Here is an 8464-nt window from a genome sequence, read left to right on the forward strand (position 1 = left end):
AACTTCCGAGTGAGGAAGAGTTTTATGCTGCACAGCAGAAATTGAAGATCACTACTATGGGCAGGGAGGATGTTGCTTCTTCATCTGGGAATGTTTGCAATACATCAATCAACTTATGGAAAAGAGACACTTTGGTTGATGATGAGAATCAAAAGGTATGCTATTATTTCACAAAGAGATTCATACTCATCCATTATTTTTAATACTAATAGAGAACAAAATTGTGCAGCTGTTAGTGTACGAGGATGATTTTATTGGACGGGCAGCAGGAAAACAAAAGGTGGGACTGGGCAAAGACTCGGCACTGGCACAGTACATTAGCCGACTCACATTTCCAAAGTTTATTATATATCATCAAAAATTCTCAAAGGATAATGCAGAGTTCCCACTGTTTGCAATCAAGACCTTATCAAGGTATTTAGGAGGATATCCAGTAAGGTGGAATGCAGATAAACTAATGCTACTGGATAAGCATATAGCTGTGAGAATTTTTTGGGCAAGGCTCGGGAGTGTATGCGCTAAAATGTAAGTACTACTTGACATATGCAGCATATGGATTAGCCTGTGGAGTTAAAGATCCTAGGTTGTTAAGTGACTATGGCAAAAAGGAGCTCCTGAGATTTGGACGGGTTTCGGTTTCGACAATGTTATCATTGCCAAATGAAGGCGAGCCATTTGTAGGACTTGTAGAAGGCCAGCCATCTGTAACTGTCGAAGAAGTGCAGCCATCCATAACTGTTCAGCCTTCTGAAACTATTGAGGCAGTGCAAGTCAGTGAAGCCCAACCATCATCTGTCATTGTTGAAGAAGTCCAACCATCTTCAAAAAGGGCAAGAGTTGAAGAAAATGATGATAGTCTGCAGGCTTAAAAGTGTTTCACCTATCTCTTGAAATGATGTATCTCTTGGTATCTGCTTGTTTGTAATGGTTTTTTTTTTGTGCAATACAATGACATCAAGCTATGTTTCCGAAGAAACACTGTTAATTGGTATCCAAGTCTTTCCACATCTTTGTTGTGTTTGTCGCCACTGAGCATGATTTGTACTTGCATTAGAGCTCTGCCATATAGCTGTAAGTTTTTCTCTATTTGCACGTTTTATTGCTTGATTAAGTTTTGATGCTTCAAGATCCTTCTTCTTGTTTGCTATGTATACAAGTTTTCTATAAGTCCACGGATGCAATTCCTCTAAACTATTAGCTTTCTCTAATCCTCCACCATGCCTTGTGTGATTGAAATAGCCAGAGCGAGCTTGATAATGTGTTTTCTCCATTCCTTGGGTTGACCATATCGATAAACTCCCATACTCGTTTGCAAACCAAGCAGTATGATTAAAGATGATATGCTGTCAAAGAAAAGAACAACCTTTATTTAGTAAATTGTTATACATAACTTTGTAGAACTAATTAAAACTAATTAAGTACAATGAATCAATTACCATATAGTGGGTGATGTGTTGATCTGTCCAAGCATCAATCATTGATTTCTTGAACTCATCTAGCGCTTTTCTAAAAATTTGATGGTCTTGCGTAGTCCACACCTTCTTGTCACAAAACTTAAATACAGTGTCCAAAGATTTCCACACATTGGCCTTACGTGATCTTGCTTGACCATTATCTGCATGGTCTACCACTGCGTTATGCATGCATTTCCATCTGTTGTGCCTGACTGATTGTATTCTTACACGACGAGTGTTATCTTCTAATATTGGCATTGATAGAAACCTTCTTGCTTTAACACCTCCGATGGAAGGTTTCTTAGGAACATCCCTTCCATCCTTAGACTTCTTTTCATCTTTTTCAATCTTTACATGTCCACCATGCAAACCAATATCTGATAGAACACTCTCTAATGCTCTGATAGATTGAATCTTTGCTGTGTTGGGTTGTAGTGTCCATGCAAAAAACATATGTATAGGTACATTAGTTTTTCAATAATTCTGCAAAGAGCATGCATTGTACAGATGTGAACTCTTGATAGTGGAATATCAAGAACAGGCTTGAAGTTTTTATCTTTTAGATGTCTATCTGGTGCCTTCTTCCAATACTTCTTGTCAAGAACTTGTGCACTATCTATGCAATATAAGCAGGGGCTGTTTGAATTGGCACCCTTTGACACATTATACATACATTTGAGAGTTTTCAAATCACCTGCCAAATGCCACTCCACCTTATATTGTCCCATACCTTCCACTTCCAAGATTCTGTTGTTTCTTTGCTCGCTAATAATCTCAGGTATAGGTGTCCTATGAAAAACCCAATGCAGAATATCAAAATTCTCTGTCGGAACCTGTAACACATAAAGGTTATAAGTCATTGCTTACCATACGAAATGCTTATGAAAAACCAAATATCTAATATATCATACCTCAAAGGATCCAAGGGAGAATATGTTGTTTTCGGATTGTACACTAAACCATCTAGGATCACCTTTTCTAATAGATGGATCAAGTGCTATGTTCATGAGTGTGATGGTAACCCTTTCCAACTTTCTCTCTTTCACAATTTGACATTCATCAAGCTTTAGCACAAATTTGAGAACACCATCACACTCTTGCCGAGTGATTTCAAATAATTGAACAGCATATATTTGCAAGGCCTCCAAGCTGTAAAAAATGTTGTTGTACTTATTGAAGACCACATCTCCTGTTGGTGTAGTGTATGTGTCTTCAAAATGAAATGGGCTTCCCAATGCTTGCAACACCTCTTCATTTATTTGTCTATGAATACTTTTTATTGAAGTAGGATTTGGCAATAATGAGCATTTTATACTAGATTTTTTCATCTTTGATTGCATAGACTTATAAATGGTGGAGTATCCTCTATGTGATATACTTGCCTCATCAAGTATTGCTTGGATGTCTCGTGGATTGAGTTGATTCTCTTTGATGAAGCCCTCAATCTGCTTGTCCGCAACCTTCTTGTATTTTTTGTTCTCCATCAATGCTTGTACATTCTGGCGATTCAGAAGAAGACTAATATGTTTGCCGGATGGTGCTGTCGTTGATTGTAATTCCTTTTCAGGGAGTAGCAATGATCTAACATCAAAATAAGCTTAAATTAGTAATATACATGAACACATGAACATACGCAATAACAGCACAGAAATTAAGTGAGAAATAGAATGAAGCTTACTTGATTGCATGTATTCTCTTTTTAATGCCACCACCTCCTAGCTTCATTTGTTCATACTTCTGAAGCTTCTTTTCTCTTTTACGGAGACCTAAAGCAGTCTGCTTAAATCTTAATTCTTCCTTTTGTTTCTCAAGCCCTAAACATTTGGTTTCCTTATTGCTTGAGATCTTTTGCACACACTGATCCATGATTTTCTTCAAATAAATGTTCTCTTTCTCAAACAAGTTTCTTTCTAATCTAAGAGCATTGCTTGCTGCTTCCAAATGTTCTGTATATCCAAGGAGGCCATTATGGCCATCTCCAGCAAAGTTCAGCAAGGATGTTATATCTTTAAAGGGGGGTGTTGAGTTTCTAAATGGGTCTTTTGGATATAACCTCCCATCAATCCATAAATCTATATTTTTCTTCCCTTGCATCCTAAACATCTCTTTAGAAGTAGTAGACAAAGAATTGGTTTTATTTCTCTTACTCAGAGGTTCATATTCACGTTCAAGCTCGATGTGAAGGTTATAGGTGTCTCTCCTATTTTGCCTTGCTCTTGGTTCCACCATGTTGTTGATATTCTCAGTGTTCCTTGCTCTTGAATCCTCCATGTTGTTGATAGCCTTGCTCTTGTTTCTGCCAAGCTCTATGTTCACAGTAGAAAAAATGAGAATGCAAAGACCGAGGCACTAAAGGGTAGGTAGAGCCTTTACTATTTGGTCGAATTTGGGCGCCCTTTTCATTCAAAATGACATTGCGTAGATTTTCGTGGATACGAGCCTGAAATTTATTTTTAACACTTGAAAACAGACCATTTCATTCTCCAAGTACAAGAAAAGAAAGGTACTTGAAAAATTCGAGAAACGTACCATATTTATGTGCAAATACAAAAGGGAATGTATTTCTTGTATATTAACGCATTTCTTAGAGGGCCCAAAACGAGTCCAAATCTCCCCTAATGTGTTAAATAAGAACGGGCAGACCCGAACAGGTGTTGCCGCCCTCTCTCCCTCTTGTATATAAACACATGCGCACACACAAATGAATACAATCACATACAATTGCACATTGATCTAAATCTTCACACACTCTCTCTCTCTCTCTCTCTCTCTCTCTCTCTCTCTCTCTCTCTTCGTGTCATCTCTCTCTAATCTCTATCTCATGTGTCTCGTCAACATTAATCTACAATTAATCAATATAATTAGCACACTATCAATTTCAACATTGTATCTCAACAACCTTTCTCGTAGTGTGTTAAGCCCACGACCTTCCGCTTGCTTTTGTCTGCTCATCTTCAGCGCCAACGTAGGCAACAAACAGAAATCCTTTTTTTTTTGTAAGGTTTTAATAAACCTTACAAAGCACAAGGCCTTGTTCCCGCACGGTGAGAATCAACAAACTTGGACCAAGATAAGGATCCCTTTCCACGCGACATCAACGATCATATTCTTCATCAAACAACATATAGAGAAGTTTTTCTTCCTTTCATCCTTTATCTTTCCTTAATACATATTGAAATTTCTTTCCATCTTTCACATTTTAATAAAACACAAAAACTCATTTTACCTTACTTGGAGCTGCCACCCTTAAGGCTATCCAAGGCGTCGAAACTATCTCTAGAGTCTAGACTCTCTCACATAGTCTCTCTCTTCAGTCTTTGCCATATGTTCTCTCTCTCTCTCTCTCTCTCTCTTTTTCTTCTCCCTTTTTTTGGTGAAAACAGGGTTGTATTCATTCATACTGTAATCCATAGGCTGCAAAATGCTTGGCCTATGAAAAGTACAAGGGGTGGAAAGAGCTGAGGCACGAGGTTGATACAACGGAGGCCCAAGGCCACAAACTAAGATAGAAACATATACATATGAGGCATAAAGCCAAAAGCCCAGGGAAAAGTCCCTCATGATGAGAGTATCTACGAAGAAAATCCAACGATCAAACTCCACAAACCGCACAAATGAACCAATTGTTGCCATTGATGTTGAAAGTGGGGCAAGCTAAGCTACTCAATCTGATACTGTCAGGACAACATCACCCAAGGAACAACAAGAAGCCCAAAGTGAACTCTGAGAAGAAGAAACCGCTGGAGTCAGAGTTGAATCAGGTTAAGAGGAACAACCTCTCCATCAATGACTATGCTTTAAAGATTTGGGCCTTTCTTGTGGTAGTAGGTGCACTCTATATCACGAAGAGAGTTGGGTGTTGGAGATTGACTACGAGATGAGGAAGGGCTACAACGATTAAATGATGTAGAAGCACGATAGTTTGTGTTTGTTAGATGGTCTATTCTATATGATTTTGTGGATAGACTTGTGGATGCCATGATGTCATGTGTGAATAATGTGCCTTACGAAGGATAGCCTTAAAGTGATGTCCATGTAAGCCTTCTTAATTCATATTCTAATCTTGATCTAGGCTCTGTGTGCCTATGTACACCATGATCTCTTTGTGGACCTTCTTGTTTCGACTGCTCATCAATCCCATCTAACGCGTCTATCATGTCGTCGATGTATGCCTCTTTTGCTCGTCATCTACTTGTAGTTCCACTTCCTCCTCATCCACCACATTGTCTATTTAGTCGATCGTTAGTTCTCTAATTACTTGGTTGCTCCTCACAGGAGCAAGGTCCAATGGATCAATATCATCACATAAGGATCGAAATAGAGCCTCAAACCGCTCCACTGAGAATATACACCATTTTTTAATGTGATCGTTCAAAATTCTCCGTAGACGTGCTTTCTGGTATTTGCAATGTGTACACGGGAACATCACTTTCTTATCTAGATTTTTTACTTTTGCCCACAAACAAGAATTTGCTTGTGAAAGTACGGAAGTGGAGGGTACTATATGTACTTAAGAGTCTGTCAATGGCGAACACTTCAAAATCAAATTCAAATGGATCTCCGAGATTACAATTTTTAAAAAAAATCAAGCATCAGTATTTTCGTCGGTATTTGCATCGATGTAGCAGTATACCGATGTAGATACCGACCCGAATACCAACACGGATACTGACCCTGTGAAATTTTAACTCAATTCTGGTTCACTTTTCGGGTTCTCTGTGAGAGACCAAGAAAAACACACACACAAGGTATTTCCTATTGCCTCCACTCTCTTCTTGCCATGTATGTGTGTGTGTGTGGGTATGTGCGTGTGTGTGTGGATTTTTGTGTGTGTGTGTGGATTTTTCTATGTGTGTGTGTATATATATGTGTGTGCACATCTCAATCCGTCGATTAATTATGTTTTTTGCAGGGATTGTGAGCCCAATCTACCTCCCCTACTCTTAATCAAGGTAAACCCTAAAATGCCCATGCTTTTATTGCTTAAAAATCTACGTTTCATTATGTTTCTTAATTCGTAATAGGTTGCTTGTTTTGTGTGTTTTTGCAAATCTGCTTCAAGTCCAAACGACAAGCCACATAACCTTAAGCTTTGCATTTGATTTCATATTTTCTTTTGCTTAAATTAGCAATGTAGGCACACAATCATGTAATGACATGTATGCATGTGTGTGTGTAGAATGGATTCCAATGAACAAATGCCTAATTACACTCCCAATCGCTCCCTTTATCCCACACCACAAAAAATGAGTCCACAATAATTTCTCACATTTGTAAAAGCCACACTTGAGCAACAACATTGGATGCGCCAATATTGGGAGACGGGCGCTACTAATACACCACTCGGTGGCACTGGCACAAACCACCACCCAAAATACTCCAAGTAGGCCACCAAAGAATCCCTACGTCTAGCTGTTTCACTACACATAAACGCACTGGTGGTGGCGGTGGTTGATGCGGTGATAGTGAGGGTACGGATGCATCCACACCTCCACGTGAGCGTCCCCCGTTTAGTAGCGAACCAAACACTCCTTTGTCTAATCATAGAACTTGTTGCTACGACAGCTCTCCCCTCTCCTACCCTGAGCTACGTATACGCCAATACAAATTTAGGAATGGCGTGTTGGTAGATAATGAGGTTAGCAAAGACCTCAAGAGCTGCATTCGTGAGCTTTGCCATGTCATATTTTATGGTCCAATATGACATATTTTGGGTTGCTTACCAGTGTGAGATTTTGCAATACAAGTATGGTCATCTCATATTTTGAATTGCTTGCTAGTCTGAGATTTTGTAATACATAATGCAAAAACAAGCTCATGGTAATCTCAAATTTTGTAAACGCATTTTTTGTTTGGTCATCTTTTGACCTTGTTAATGAAAACACTAATTTTTGTGCACAAATCGCAAGTGTTTCTTCACCCTATTAACTCATGTTCTCATGTTTATTGCCTTTGTGAATGTAATGATTCAATTCGTTGATGTAATAAGGACATGTTTGCATTTAACGTGATATTTGGTCTAGTCCATTGTATTTTTTTCTAAATCTCGTGAAAAGAGTACAAATGAGTGAGTACTCTAAACATATGGAAAAATGGTGTATCCAGCTGCAAATCTGCAACTGGATGCACCATTTTGCCACAAATTTTTTTTACCTGCTAGCATCGGTATGTACGTTAGTATCTGCGTCGGTACATGGCCCTGCTTATACCGACGCAGATACTGTATCTTTGGTATCGACGCTGATAGCGACGTGCATACCGACATCGAGGGATTTCCTATGTGTTTTCCAAACCGTCGGTAAATGTGTTGATATGTGATTGACATGTAGTAGTGTTTGCTCAGAATGAATCATGGACATGATTCATATGGGTAGTCATCGATAGGTTAACCAAAATGGTGCAGTTTATTCCCACTGTAGGTGATGTTAAGACACATCAATTAGCTCGCTTGTTCGTAAAAATCTCTATCGCCTTTACGGTCTGCCTACAGACATTGTGTCAGACACGGATAGAAAGTTCAATAGTCACTTTTGGTGAGCAGTGTTCAAGTGCCTGAACACTACATTTAGTATGAGTACTGCAGACCATCCGCACCCTGATAGTCACACAAAACATGTTAACCAAGTCCTTGAAGATATGTTACGGGCATACGGTGGTAAGAAACAATCCAATTGAGAGAAGTACCTTCATCATTTGGAATTTACTTACAACAGTGCTAAACATGCAGCTACAGGGTTTTCTCCATTTATGCTCATCTATGGATTTCAGCCTCGAGCTCCAATGACTATTGGACTTGACAAGGAAATGATTTAGTCCGTTAAAGAATTTCTGCATGATATGCAAAATATGTTGAAAGTTGCACGAGACAGTATCTAACAGGCACAGGATCGTGCCTGGGCCTATGCTGATGCTCGTCGTAGGCCGATCTATTTCAAGGAGGATGACAGAGTTTATCTCAAAGTCCCTGAGCGATCTGAGACTATGAAAATAGGAAAGTGTGCTAAACTTTT

The 8464-nt window shown here is 39.0% G+C and overlaps 1 pseudogene; it reads right to left on the minus strand.

Annotated features, from left to right (window-relative positions):
- Window positions 1-959: 959 nt before the first annotated feature.
- Window positions 960-7719, minus strand: LOC147622511 (uncharacterized; annotated as a pseudogene).
- Between the last annotated feature and the right edge of the window lie 745 nt (window positions 7720-8464).

Source organism: Cibotium barometz, chromosome 28 (assembly GCF_041138505.1).
Source record: "Cibotium barometz isolate CiBa-2024 chromosome 28, ASM4113850v1, whole genome shotgun sequence".
Classification (NCBI taxonomy): Eukaryota; Viridiplantae; Streptophyta; class Polypodiopsida; order Cyatheales; family Cibotiaceae; genus Cibotium; species Cibotium barometz.